We start from the raw sequence: 11,920 nt of genomic DNA, 5'->3' as shown, positions 1-11,920 counted from the left end.
CGGTTTGTTTATGTGCAGGAAGGGACACATTCCTGTACATAAACAAACTTCCCTCTTTGCAGACACCCTTGCACTCTGGTGCAAGGGTGCCTGCGTTGGCGCTAATTTGTGAAACTTAGCGCCATTGCAGGGTGAAACACCAGGCTGCACCACATTCTTGAGAATAGGGTGCAGCCTCGCATTTCCGAAATGGCGATGAGAGGCGTTATGCCAAGAAGGCTAACGCCTCTCACCACCACTTCATTGAGAATATCCCCCAAAGAGTAAGGCCTACAAATTATATTCCTTAGTTGCAGAACCCTCATATACAAGTTCTGTATTTTCCCACCTATGCATATGTAAACCACCACACAAAAAACTTAACATGTAATATTGCATAGGAGTTAAAGGAATGTGGGGAAAACACAGAACAAAGGTAATTAGTGGTGATGAGGACAGGCATAAAGAAGCATTGACAAAGCCAATTGATCTGGCCTTAGCAAGCTTGTGTGATGATTACAATTGTTGGGTATCTTTTTATTGCAAGTAAAGGCCACAAAACTGAAAAAAAAGGAAAATATGCCGCCTAAATGTGTCGGCCAGGTTTTCGAGAAAAGGTGGAGGCAGCACCAGGGAGGAAGTCACAAATCAGCCAGTACGGTCATTTCAAATTCCTTTATTCTTCTTTGTATAAAAACACAGGACAACAGCCAACGCATTTCGTTTCCTTTATAGGAAATTCATCAGGGCTGGAATCAACACAAAACAACATATAAATGACCACATATAAAATCAAATACATACACATATATACAAAATAAATATGTACAAGACTAACATCACATATATATATGTATAATGTACATAAACACAACTGTTACATATCAAACGGCACAAAAACCTGAAATAACCACAATAGACAGGACCAATACTATATTTACACAAACGTATCTAAAAACAATAACAAATAAACAGACTAACATCATTTCCACAATTATTTAAAAACATATACATCCTAAACACTTAAAACCTCAGTGGTAATATTGATTCACACATCAGTCATAACAAAGTGCACTTCTTTACTGATTAAGTGCATAACAAAAGGGGAGAAAAGAGAGGGGAAGAAATAGATGTGTAGACAAGAGGCAAGCACAGAGAATATAGAAAGGAAAGGAATAAATATATATAAGTAAGACCACCCTCACCAAAAAGTCTATTGGATGGAAAACGTTTCCATTTGTTGAATCAGGACAATGGTGAACCAAATCCGACGGGCAAAGTGGAATCCGGTTTCTAGCCAAAGTAAATAACACTAGTATAAATATAACAAAGCATCACGTTTTTTCATATCATCATCATTGTCTTAACCGTATAATAAAAATATTAAACCTATTACTAGTCCCTTATAGATATCATCTCTATTTAATAGACCGGTCTCTAACCAAAGCCGTTTCAGCGAATATATGCACAAAACCACATAATAAAGCATAAGCCTTGCTTCGGCTACAACTTTCAATCCTGTTTCAAAATCGGGGATAAGGGGAGGGACGCCAACACCACCGCCCATAGACAATGCGTAATATAATATCCCTTTGACCTCACTTAAAAGACGTTGGTACAGCGTTATAGCTTAATTCCGTTTGCTGCAAAAGGTCACTCCGGGTTGTCCGACCCGATACTTATATGTAAATACAAACAATATACATCCAGTATTCAAAGGGTCTAGAGAGACACAAATATATTAAATGTCTGAAGTTTGATGAAAACATATAAAAGGGGCATGAGTGCGACATAAACCAAGTGTGTGAAAGGTATCCGCATTGGAAAAAATAATAATAATTACCCGAAAAAAGATCCGCTTATATGTATCACGGAACTATATTGAGGCCGAGTTCCATTACCAATGGTAGCTCACTCCAGGTTACCTGGAACAGTTCTATTTGGGGGCACTCTGTCACTTGCCTGCAATCTCCGCCGGCTGTGTTTTGAGCTTTTTCTGCCCGCACCCGCAACGCCGCATCTGCTATCCTGCTAACTCCTGGTGGGACGAGGGTCCCAGGAGCAACACGGGGGCTACAGATTTTTGTGCAGCGTCTCTATCTTCACCATACACACTCTGGGGAGGACTACTGCCCCCAGAGTGCATTGCAACAGCCTGCAGCTGCCATGAGTGAGGGGGAGGCGGGGCCAATGCCCTTATAGCGCAGCCTCTCCACCCGCGGCACGTGGGACGAAGCCCGGACCAAGGGCGGGCCCGTCTGAGCATGTCTGAGACTGTATGAGACTGGGCTGGGCCATCCCCCTTACATTTTGAAGTAGTGAGTACCATCCTATTGCTTTCTGCCCTCGTTGGACTATATTTGAATTGGGGGTTTTGGAGAACAAACTTTCTATCGATCACGTGTTAATTTATCCAATTGGGGCTTGAACATCATGGTAGTATAGTAATTATTTAACTTCTATTGTTCTCATACCCATAGCCCTTGTTTTGTTTAAGTATGATTCCAATCATGGGGAAGACTACTCCCCCTCGTTTAAGGCCCAACAATAGGCAGAAAACCCTAAACCATACTACCACAGCACAGCCGACTGCGATCGATAGAATGTTGCAGCAGGTCTCTAGAGAAATTGAACGCACAGAGAGGCGTCTTTCTCTCACCCCACGATTGACAAGTATGACTCAGTCTGTGGAGTTGGAGTCTTCCGTTGTATTTCAATCTTTAGCTCCTACCACTTCCCCAGAACTACCCCCTGCCCAAGTAGACCCAGTTCCAAAGAGAACTAGCAGAGTGGATGTGGGAGGGTGGGTGGGGGAAAAGAAAAGGAGCTCCTCGGAAGAAAGGTGCTGCGAGGGGGGAGACCTATGAGGAGCATTCGTTAGGGCCAGTCCCCATTAACACCCTAGGAGGAGGTCTTCAGGATGCTAGAGAAATGGAAAACCTTGAGACCCCGGGGTGTGCTGTAGTGCTGAAGCAGGAGCTTAAATCCTTTTTAGATCAACTCATAAAATCTGAACTGAGAGATGTAATGATTAGTATTGCCAACTTAAAAACATCTCTAGACTCTTGGGGTACCAAAATTGATGCTGCCTTAAAAAATAACATTATTACAAAGTCTCTGAATAGGGATACAATACCTCAAGGTACGCAGGTTATCTCGCCTTCTGGCGAACAGTATGCCACACCCTTAGCCTCGAATCCTGTCCGACAACAGACCTTGCCCACTGCGTCCAATGATGTCCCCTATTTAGATCAACCCTCTAGCAGTCTCCACAGTAATACCCCATCCTCCTCTGTAGATGAACATACATATAGGGCAGAGGCGAGTAACTCAGTTGTAGGTAACGAACATCAGACTCAAAATTTACTGTTGAAATCTCACAGGAACTTAGCAACATCTAAACCAAGTCAGATTAATTATTTTTGTCCATGCATTGACCTCCCCCCAGAATCTACTCCTTACGTGGTAATCTTGGCCGCAGTACCATCTTTGGACGCAGGCCGGGGGGAATCTCATTTAGAGTTAAAAAAGTCTCAGGCTGGATGAAGGAAACTATTTGAAGCTCAACATAGACAAAACCGAAGTGCTGATCTTTGGCAACCTTGTCGCCCACTGAACTGGAACCCACTTAACACACCAAAAGACCACGCCTAAAACCTCAGCATCATCCTGGACAGCAAACTCACCATGAAATGATAGATCAACACAGTCTCCTCTTCCTGCTTCCACACTCTCGACATGCTCTGAAGAATCTTCAAAAGGCTTGTCACAAGGAAAAAGTGTCACACAAGCCCTAATCACCTGCTGTCTGGATTAGGGCAACGCACTGTACACAAGTACCATCCCCGAACTCATGAGAAGGCTCCAGACTATACAGAATTAAGCAGCCAGATGGATCCTCAACCTACCCAAATTGACCCACATCTCCCAGCACATGAGGGACCTTCACTGGCTCCCCGTCCAGAAAAGATGCCAATTCAAACTACTGACACATGCCTACAAAGCCCTTCATGACCACAGCCATCGCGATACCTACACTCTGCATCCCTCATCCTGGCTCAGACACTGCAAATGCGGTGCAGCCACAGACGTGGCAGCTTCTTCTCCCACCTCGTCACCAAGTCAGGGAATGCCCTCCCTCTCCACCTCTATACATCTCCCTCGTTGACAGACTTCAGGAAGAGACTCAGGACCTGGCTTTTTGATTGAGCCCCCTTGCGGATGATAGGCCGCGCTCTACATGGATTGATTAATAACAGTGCAGCTCATTTTGAACTCTCTGGCAGAGTCTTTGAGTTATTTTGTTGTATATGAGCATCCACTAGAAAGGGGGATTAGAGCCATTGACTACAGGTTATAAATAATTGTCTATATTAATTATGAGAGTACTCAGTCAATGAGCAATGTTTTCAATTTGCCTTGGACCCCTGCCTTGCAAGTTCTTTGAGTGTTTCACAGTTACTTAAGTGATGTTCCATAGTATATTCTTTTCAAATCCTTAGCTCTAGAAAGCAGTTTCATTTTTAAAGTCTGAAAAAGTTAAAGTTAAAACTTGGCATAAGGAACTAGATACATGAAAAATTTACCTTAAGTGAGAAGTTCAGTTTCTGAGTTGTCATATATCAAATCAACACCTGAAAATTCAATGTCAGAAACCGTAGGACATTCCATGGCCAGGAAAAACTCAAACCATGGCAGCTAGATTTTCACCCAACCTCAGTGAAAATTAAATTCTGTCAGCTCAACGTGACATCCAGCATTTCCTAAATAATTGCCACCTCCGCTCTAGAAATGGTTGTCTGAATATTGATGGCAGCTGGGAGCTTGCACAAGGAAAGGGTAGACATACACTGCCTTAACAATTATAGACAAGCATTGGCAATGCCAATAGGTTTGACATTTGTATGGTATACGGCTCGAACGTAAGCATGCAGTAGAAATATCAAACCTATTACACCATAATGCAGACAAAAGCATTTGAAAAACAGATGCAACAGTAAAAAAGATTTGGTAATTTGTATGGTGATTTTCAGCATCCACCTACCACCACCCCCATGCTTACAGGTTACTCACTGTAACCTCTGGAAACAACGAATGCTAATTTGGCTGCATAATTTTGTGGGAGTGAGACATAAATGCTAGAAGCCGATTCTCTATGCCAAAAGAGCCCTGCAATCACCTAAGAAAAAAATATAACTCCAGGTGCAAACAGCACATTGGGGAAAGGGTAAGTAGAAAAAAATAACAACATTTGGCGTCCATGAGGTCCTTTCAAGATGACTGCCTCCGTTCTCCATACCGAGGATCCCCTCAGTGATCTAGTATCGTTATGCATCTTCAAGAATATAATATGTTTTGTTTAGAACCTTCCGTTCTAAAGCATAAACATAATTAATGCCCTTACCTAATATCTCCCACTTTCCCACTAAAATTGAGCAGCTGGCACCCTGAGAGTGCAGTGTAAACCCTAAGGGGATAAAACAATACAGGATGTAGGTTAATAAGTACCCAGAACGTCACTGCTACTAAGACCTCACTACAACACCCAAAGTTACCTAAAAATAAAAGAAAATGAGTCTAAGGCAGATCAGATACAAATGGAATTCAATCATTCCTTCAATGTCCCGCAATAACAAATATCCATAAGGGTAGGGTTTTGAGTATTGTTCCATGGAGTGCCTAAAGAGTCCTAGAAATAATAGTCTTTAAATTCCAATCACTGTGCCATAGTAGAAAAACCCAAATAACAGTCTTGTACTTCTTTTGCTGAGTAAACCATCGCCACCCACAAGAAGTCATGGAGTCACGGCACTGGATGGTAAGTATATATCCAACAATGTATGGTAATCATGCACCTTACCAACTTAGAAGAACAGCTAGTTATTAGTAATCCCTCTTATATCCTTTGTGTCTCCGGAGGTCGTGAGAGAGATATGAAAACCTGAAGAAAACACCAGAGAGTCAGCAGCACAAGAAGAATAATCAGAAAGAGCAGAAATCATCAACACAAGGGATTTCACAGCGAAGTAGATGCGTCTGCAGAAAACGACCTTCAGCAACACAGTAAATATAGGTGTTTTTACATTTAATTATAGGCAAAACGAGACTCTCTGTGCAGCTTTTATACTGCTGCATTAGAGAATCTCAACTGCACCTTCCAGGAGGTGGTCCGACAAAGGGGGACGCGGAAACACTAGATCACGTCCCCTGCCTCAGCTGCCTCCTTCTCCTCACTTTCTGCTTTGGCTGTACCACGTGCCCCAAACAGGAATGCGTGGCCACAGCTGTGACACTCGCAGGCATATTACCAATGCAGTGGCAACTAGGAACAATAAAACAATAATAGAGTATGTAAAATACCATCCCAAGATGGTCACCAGGTCAACATGTTTATTATGAGTTGGTGAGTGGTGTAACATCACTGCGGATGACCGCTGACAAAAGCAGCTGAAAAATGGATGCTCCAAAAATGAAGCAATTCTTTTTTCTGTAGCATCCAGTTTACAGATGTTTTTAGGGCCCAATGAAACAGACAATATAAAAACAAAGAGACTAAAATACTTTTTTGAACTGATCCAAGATTTGATAGTTTCAAAATAATAGCCTGAGATACTGGATTGAAAGAAGCTAGTGGCTGACAAAGGCTGAGTCAATGTCCCTTAAAGCAAGAATAGACTACAATACAATTTGTTCACTAGAAATAGCTCAAGTGCTGTGCATATCAAACCTAAAACAACCATTGACAAATAGGTCTCAGCTTTAAAAAATAGAGTTACTGGCATTGCCAATGTTTGTTGGGACCGACTTGCGAATACATGCATTCAATCAGAACACTGTGAGACTGAAATGATTATAGAAGGGACAAACACAAAAATAGGGTGGCATTAAATTGAATCAAAAGCAGACCACTGGGATAGACAACAAAGCCATCCAATCATAAGCAAGGGGCTGATTCAACGTCCAAGTATAAGTTATGTTTTGGAAACAATAGGTCTGCCTACTAACAGTTAATGTTCTCTATAGCCAAACTGTTAGACCTGTCATTCTTAGGGTGGTATTCCCCCAAACGTATTGCCAGCTGACCTCCTGTTTTTGCTGATTCTTTTTGTTGGCATTAGGAGTCTGTACCAGTGCCGACTAGTCCTAAAGTGCATGTGCTTCTCCCCTAAATATGGTAACATTGGTGTGTACACAATTGACATATTTAGTTTACTTATATGTCCCTTGTAAAGTGGCATACCTTGTATCCATGCCCTGTTAATTAAATGTTACTAGTGGGCCTGCAGCACTGATTTGCCACCCACACCAATATCCTTTCAAACCTGAAGATGGCGGCAAGGGAGCTTTCCGGCGCATCACTACGTGTGTTGTATAAAGTAAACAGTTCACTTCACAGAATCTTTGATTTTTGCCCACCTCTAAAGGCCAGCCACCATCATTGGCCTTTCATTAAACAATCTATTTACACAAGTAACTAAGATTTTCAACAGTAATTGAAACTTAATGTCAATGTTGAGGGACAAAAAAGTACGGTGCGAGAGATCCTGTGTTCTTTACAAAACTGCTGTCCAGGTATCAATATTGGTTGTCAACTTGGGTTGTCAGGCCAGCTCTCTCTCACCCCCTTGGATCGCTCTTTGCATCTTGTCTCTCTGTTTATTGACTTGAATAAACTGTTCTTACTACTGAATGGACGGTTCTTATATTGATCAAGTTTACTACTTTTAGTGAATGGCTTTAAATATATGTGTGACTTGGGCTGTAGATTGTATTGGGTCTGGGTAGGGAAAATGTTAATGTTTATATAGTTAAAATTGTTTTAGTTTACTAACATTGCCTGCTCTTATCTTTTCTTTTTCTTTTTATGAACGAGAAATGTGTGTAATATTTTTATAAGAATATATTTCTTGGAAATAAAGTACTTCTGAATCTGACTTGAATATATCAATATATGCATTGACCCAAATATTTTTATTATTAATCATTAGCAAAAACCCAAACAAGGATTCAGCCATCACAATTCACTGCTCCTTGGCACACTTGGCATGATTAGTTTTACCCTCTCCTTCTGGCTCTTTTCCTTAGTTTTCCGTCTTGTTCTACAAGGCCTCCCATGTCTGTCCTTCCATGCGACTCCCATCTTTCCGTTCACCCTCTTCCCTTTCACGCACATCTAACATTTTAGCCAGATATCACTCAGTGGCTCTGCCATTGCTATTACCATGGCATGCTCACTTTTCTCCAGGAACCTGTCCCATGACTCCCACCATGCTTCCTGAAACATGTCAAGCTCTGAACCCTGAGCGTACGCATTTCTTGCATATAAACCTCCATCCATCCCTCTTTCCTTTCGCACATTTCCTCATCAAACTCTGCAACCTTTGACAAGTGGGTGTTTACACCCCTGCCCCAAGTCGAAAGCCCATCCTGTGGACCAGTACCACTGTCAGTTTGAGAGCAGCCCTCTGCTTTTCTGCCCCACTGGCACACTCACTGCCCAAGTGCAAATCTACCACTTTCCCGTTGTCTCTGACGTCATATGTAGATCTTCTCAAATCGGCGGTGTCGGAGATGCCATCTTCATCTCAGGTCTTGGTCTTTGTGCAAAGTCGAAGGCCACTTGCTGACCACCTATGACCACTGTATTGTCGGTCCACACCCATGACACTCTGCCACTTCAGAATGGGATTTTGGACCTGGCGTCTTTATATTTCGACTCGGAAACTGCCACTAAGTCACTTACTGTCTGTGCCACCGACCCTTGTTGCTCTAGGCCCCTGTACACCTCGCTCCCAGGCTAGTTAATGTCTAGCAGTAGCGAACCTCTGACCAGGCCCCTCTGTCTCTCCTCGGTTTCTCCCTGCAGTCTTATCTGGCACTGTTAGCATGAATTACCTTATGAGCCCCTTGTGCCCTTCATTCTCCCTGGGGTAGAGTCACTCGCTGTCCCCTTCTGCTTGTCTTGAGATATTTTTTTTTTCAGTTTAAATAGCTCCTTTGAAGCAAATAGATATATGGTACAACAATATAACAGTAGTCATATAAAAAAAATAGCAGGAAAAAGTTACGAACAAAATATACAGTGTAGAGGAATGAGCAACTTAAGATAACTACCAATGTTAAAAAAATAAATCCAAAAGTTAAAGGCAATAATAAAAAGTTATACCTTAAAACAAAGTAGCATTTTACATTTTTCAGAAAAAGGGGAAGAGCTAGAGAAAGGAACGGAAAGAAAAGAAGAAAGAAAAAGAAAGAGAGAAAGGAAAGAGTAATATCCTTATCTAATGTGATACTTAAAATTACCTCAGTACAATATCAAATCTTTCGTTACCATGGAAGCAAGGTTGGAAACAAACGGTGACTTATGAGAAGTACATAAGAAAAAGATAGAAATAAATAAGATACTCATGGTAGTTGATAAACAAAGGAACAGTCCTTATTCCGAAGTGCAGCTGTGGATAAGTAGTTGGTGAGAGGGGACCAAAAGTCTCCCTTTCGGATAAGTTGCTGAGATGTGCAGACAAACGCTCTGTCCAGTCTGTGATGATAACAAAGAAGATTCCACCAAGTAGTAAAAGAGACCTTGGTGGCATCGTTCCAATTAGAAGTAATAACCTGAAAGGCAATAGCAATTAGCAGATCCACAAGCTTGTCCACTCTACGAGAACCAAACCAATTAGCAGAATTACTCCCCAGGAATATGGAGTAAATATCAAAAGGAAATTTAATAGAACACATCGAGGATATTGACTCACATACTTTAATCCAGAAGCATCAGATGTTAGGACTAGGAAAAAAGGAGTGCATTAATGAGCCAGGGTTATGTTGACAGGACCAGCAATTAGGGGGTAGGTCTAAGCCATACTTGGAGAGAGACAAGCGAGTTAAAAATAATCTTTGATAAAAGTAATAAAGGGTCTGAGTGGAGCTTGCATTACAGGAAGTGTGATGTAAACGTGCCCAAATAGAGTTCCACGTGTGAATAGATAGGGTATGCTGCAACTCTGATTCCCATAAAAGTTCAACCTTGCTTTTAGGATGGTTAGGAGTGGAAAAATTGAGATATTTGTAAATGTGAGAGGCCCGGGTTGATAAACAGTTGGGTAGAGGTTCTGACATTGGGTTTGAAGAAGAGGGGGAAGATTCAGAAAGGGAAGAGAATTGGTTGGTCAAGAGCAACCACAGAGAGTCATGTCTAAGTAGTGAGGAGACAGGTAGGTCGAACTTAGATTGAACCTCATGGGAGGAAAGAAAGAGTATACCATGTATTAAGTGTTTAACCAGGAAGATCCCCTTTCTAATCAATTTTTTCCCAAAAAATAGTACGAATTGACAATTTGATACATTTGTTATGCCACAGAGGTGAGTCTAAGAATATCTGCCGAGGAGTATGAGATTTATGCTTAATTGGATGATAGGTAGAAATAAAGTTAGAAATTGTTGGATAGTTAAAGGAACGAGGAGAGTGAGTAAAATTAGCTAACAAAGAAAAAGGAAAAGGGTGAATCAAAGATTCCTCCAATTTGTGCCAAACCGGAATGGAAGTTCCCTCAGAGGAAGAAAGATATGGCAGCATTTGACGAATTAAAAAGGAGGAGTGATATTGTCGGAAATTGGGAAAGTGAACGCCTCCCCGATCTTTAGGAGCAGACAAGAGAATTAAAGAAATGCGGGCTTTCTGACCATTCCAGAGAAATGTACTCAAAACCCCATTAAGGGGCTTACATTTTTTTAATGGAAGTCTCACTCGTAACATAGACAAATAAAAGTTATTGACAGGGAGCAGCATCATTTTGATTGTATCCAATCTACCCCACCATGATAAGAAAAGGGAGGACCCTTTACTTATCATGTTATTAAAAGAACCTTTTCTAAATTAAGTTGAATAGTTGTTGCAATAGAAGAAAAATAATTAATTCCCAAGCAAGTGATACTGCTAGTATTCCGCTTAAAATCGGATCCGTCAAACATACTCTTTAAACAATATTTCTTTAGCGGAAGCACTTCTGATTTGGAGAAATTTAATTTGTACCCGGATAAGGAGGCATAAGAAGAAAGCAGATCTGAAAATGCGGGTAAAGAGGTAGAGGGGTCCGAAATATATAACATAAGGTCATCTGCATAGGCAGTAAATTTGATCTCAATGGTCTTATGTTTGAAGCCGCGAAAGATGAGAGAGGGACGCGAGGAATGAAGAAAGGGCTCAAGGGAAAGAATAAAAAGCAAGGGTGAAAGAGGACAACCCTGTTGAGTGCCTCGTTTTAACCCCTTCGCTGCTAGGCCTTTCCCCCCCCTGTGCTAAGCCTTTTTTGGGCTATTTGAGATAGTGCGCGCTTAGGCCCCTGTAACTTTTTGACCACATAAGGTATCCACGCCAAATTTGCGTCCTTTTCTTCCAACATCATGGGGATTATAAAGGTACCCAGGGTTTGTGGATTCCCCTGGAGGGGTCCAAGAAATTAGCCAAAAGACAGCAAAAAAAATTTAGGGGGGGGGAATGGGAAAAACGGCCTGCAAATGAAAGCGTCTGGGTTTTTCTCTGCAAATGGTATTAAAAAAGGGTTTGTGGGGCTGAAATCACCATTTTCACAGCTTTTAGGGAACGACAGACTTTTGTCAGAAAACCAACATTTTTTACACAGTTTTGGCATTTTTCTGGGACATAGCCTATTTTTGCTATTTTTTGTGCTTTCAACCTCCTTCCAGTTAATGGTAGAAATGGGTCTGAAAGCAATAATGGATCCTGGAAAGCTATACATTTGTGAAAAATAGATAAAATTCTGAATTCAGCAAGGGGTCATTTGTGTAGATCCATCAAGGTTTCTTTATAGAAACTAACAGTTAAATATAGGAAAAAATGAAAATTAGTTGAAAAAAACAGCTTTTTGTGTCAACGTTTTTACCTGTAACTTCTTTTAATTATGACAGCTCTTTGAAAGCA

This window comes from Triturus cristatus, chromosome 6, assembly GCF_964204655.1.
Source record: "Triturus cristatus chromosome 6, aTriCri1.1, whole genome shotgun sequence".
In the NCBI taxonomy this organism is placed as follows: Eukaryota; Metazoa; Chordata; class Amphibia; order Caudata; family Salamandridae; genus Triturus; species Triturus cristatus.
This window is presented reverse-complemented; position numbering follows the sequence as displayed.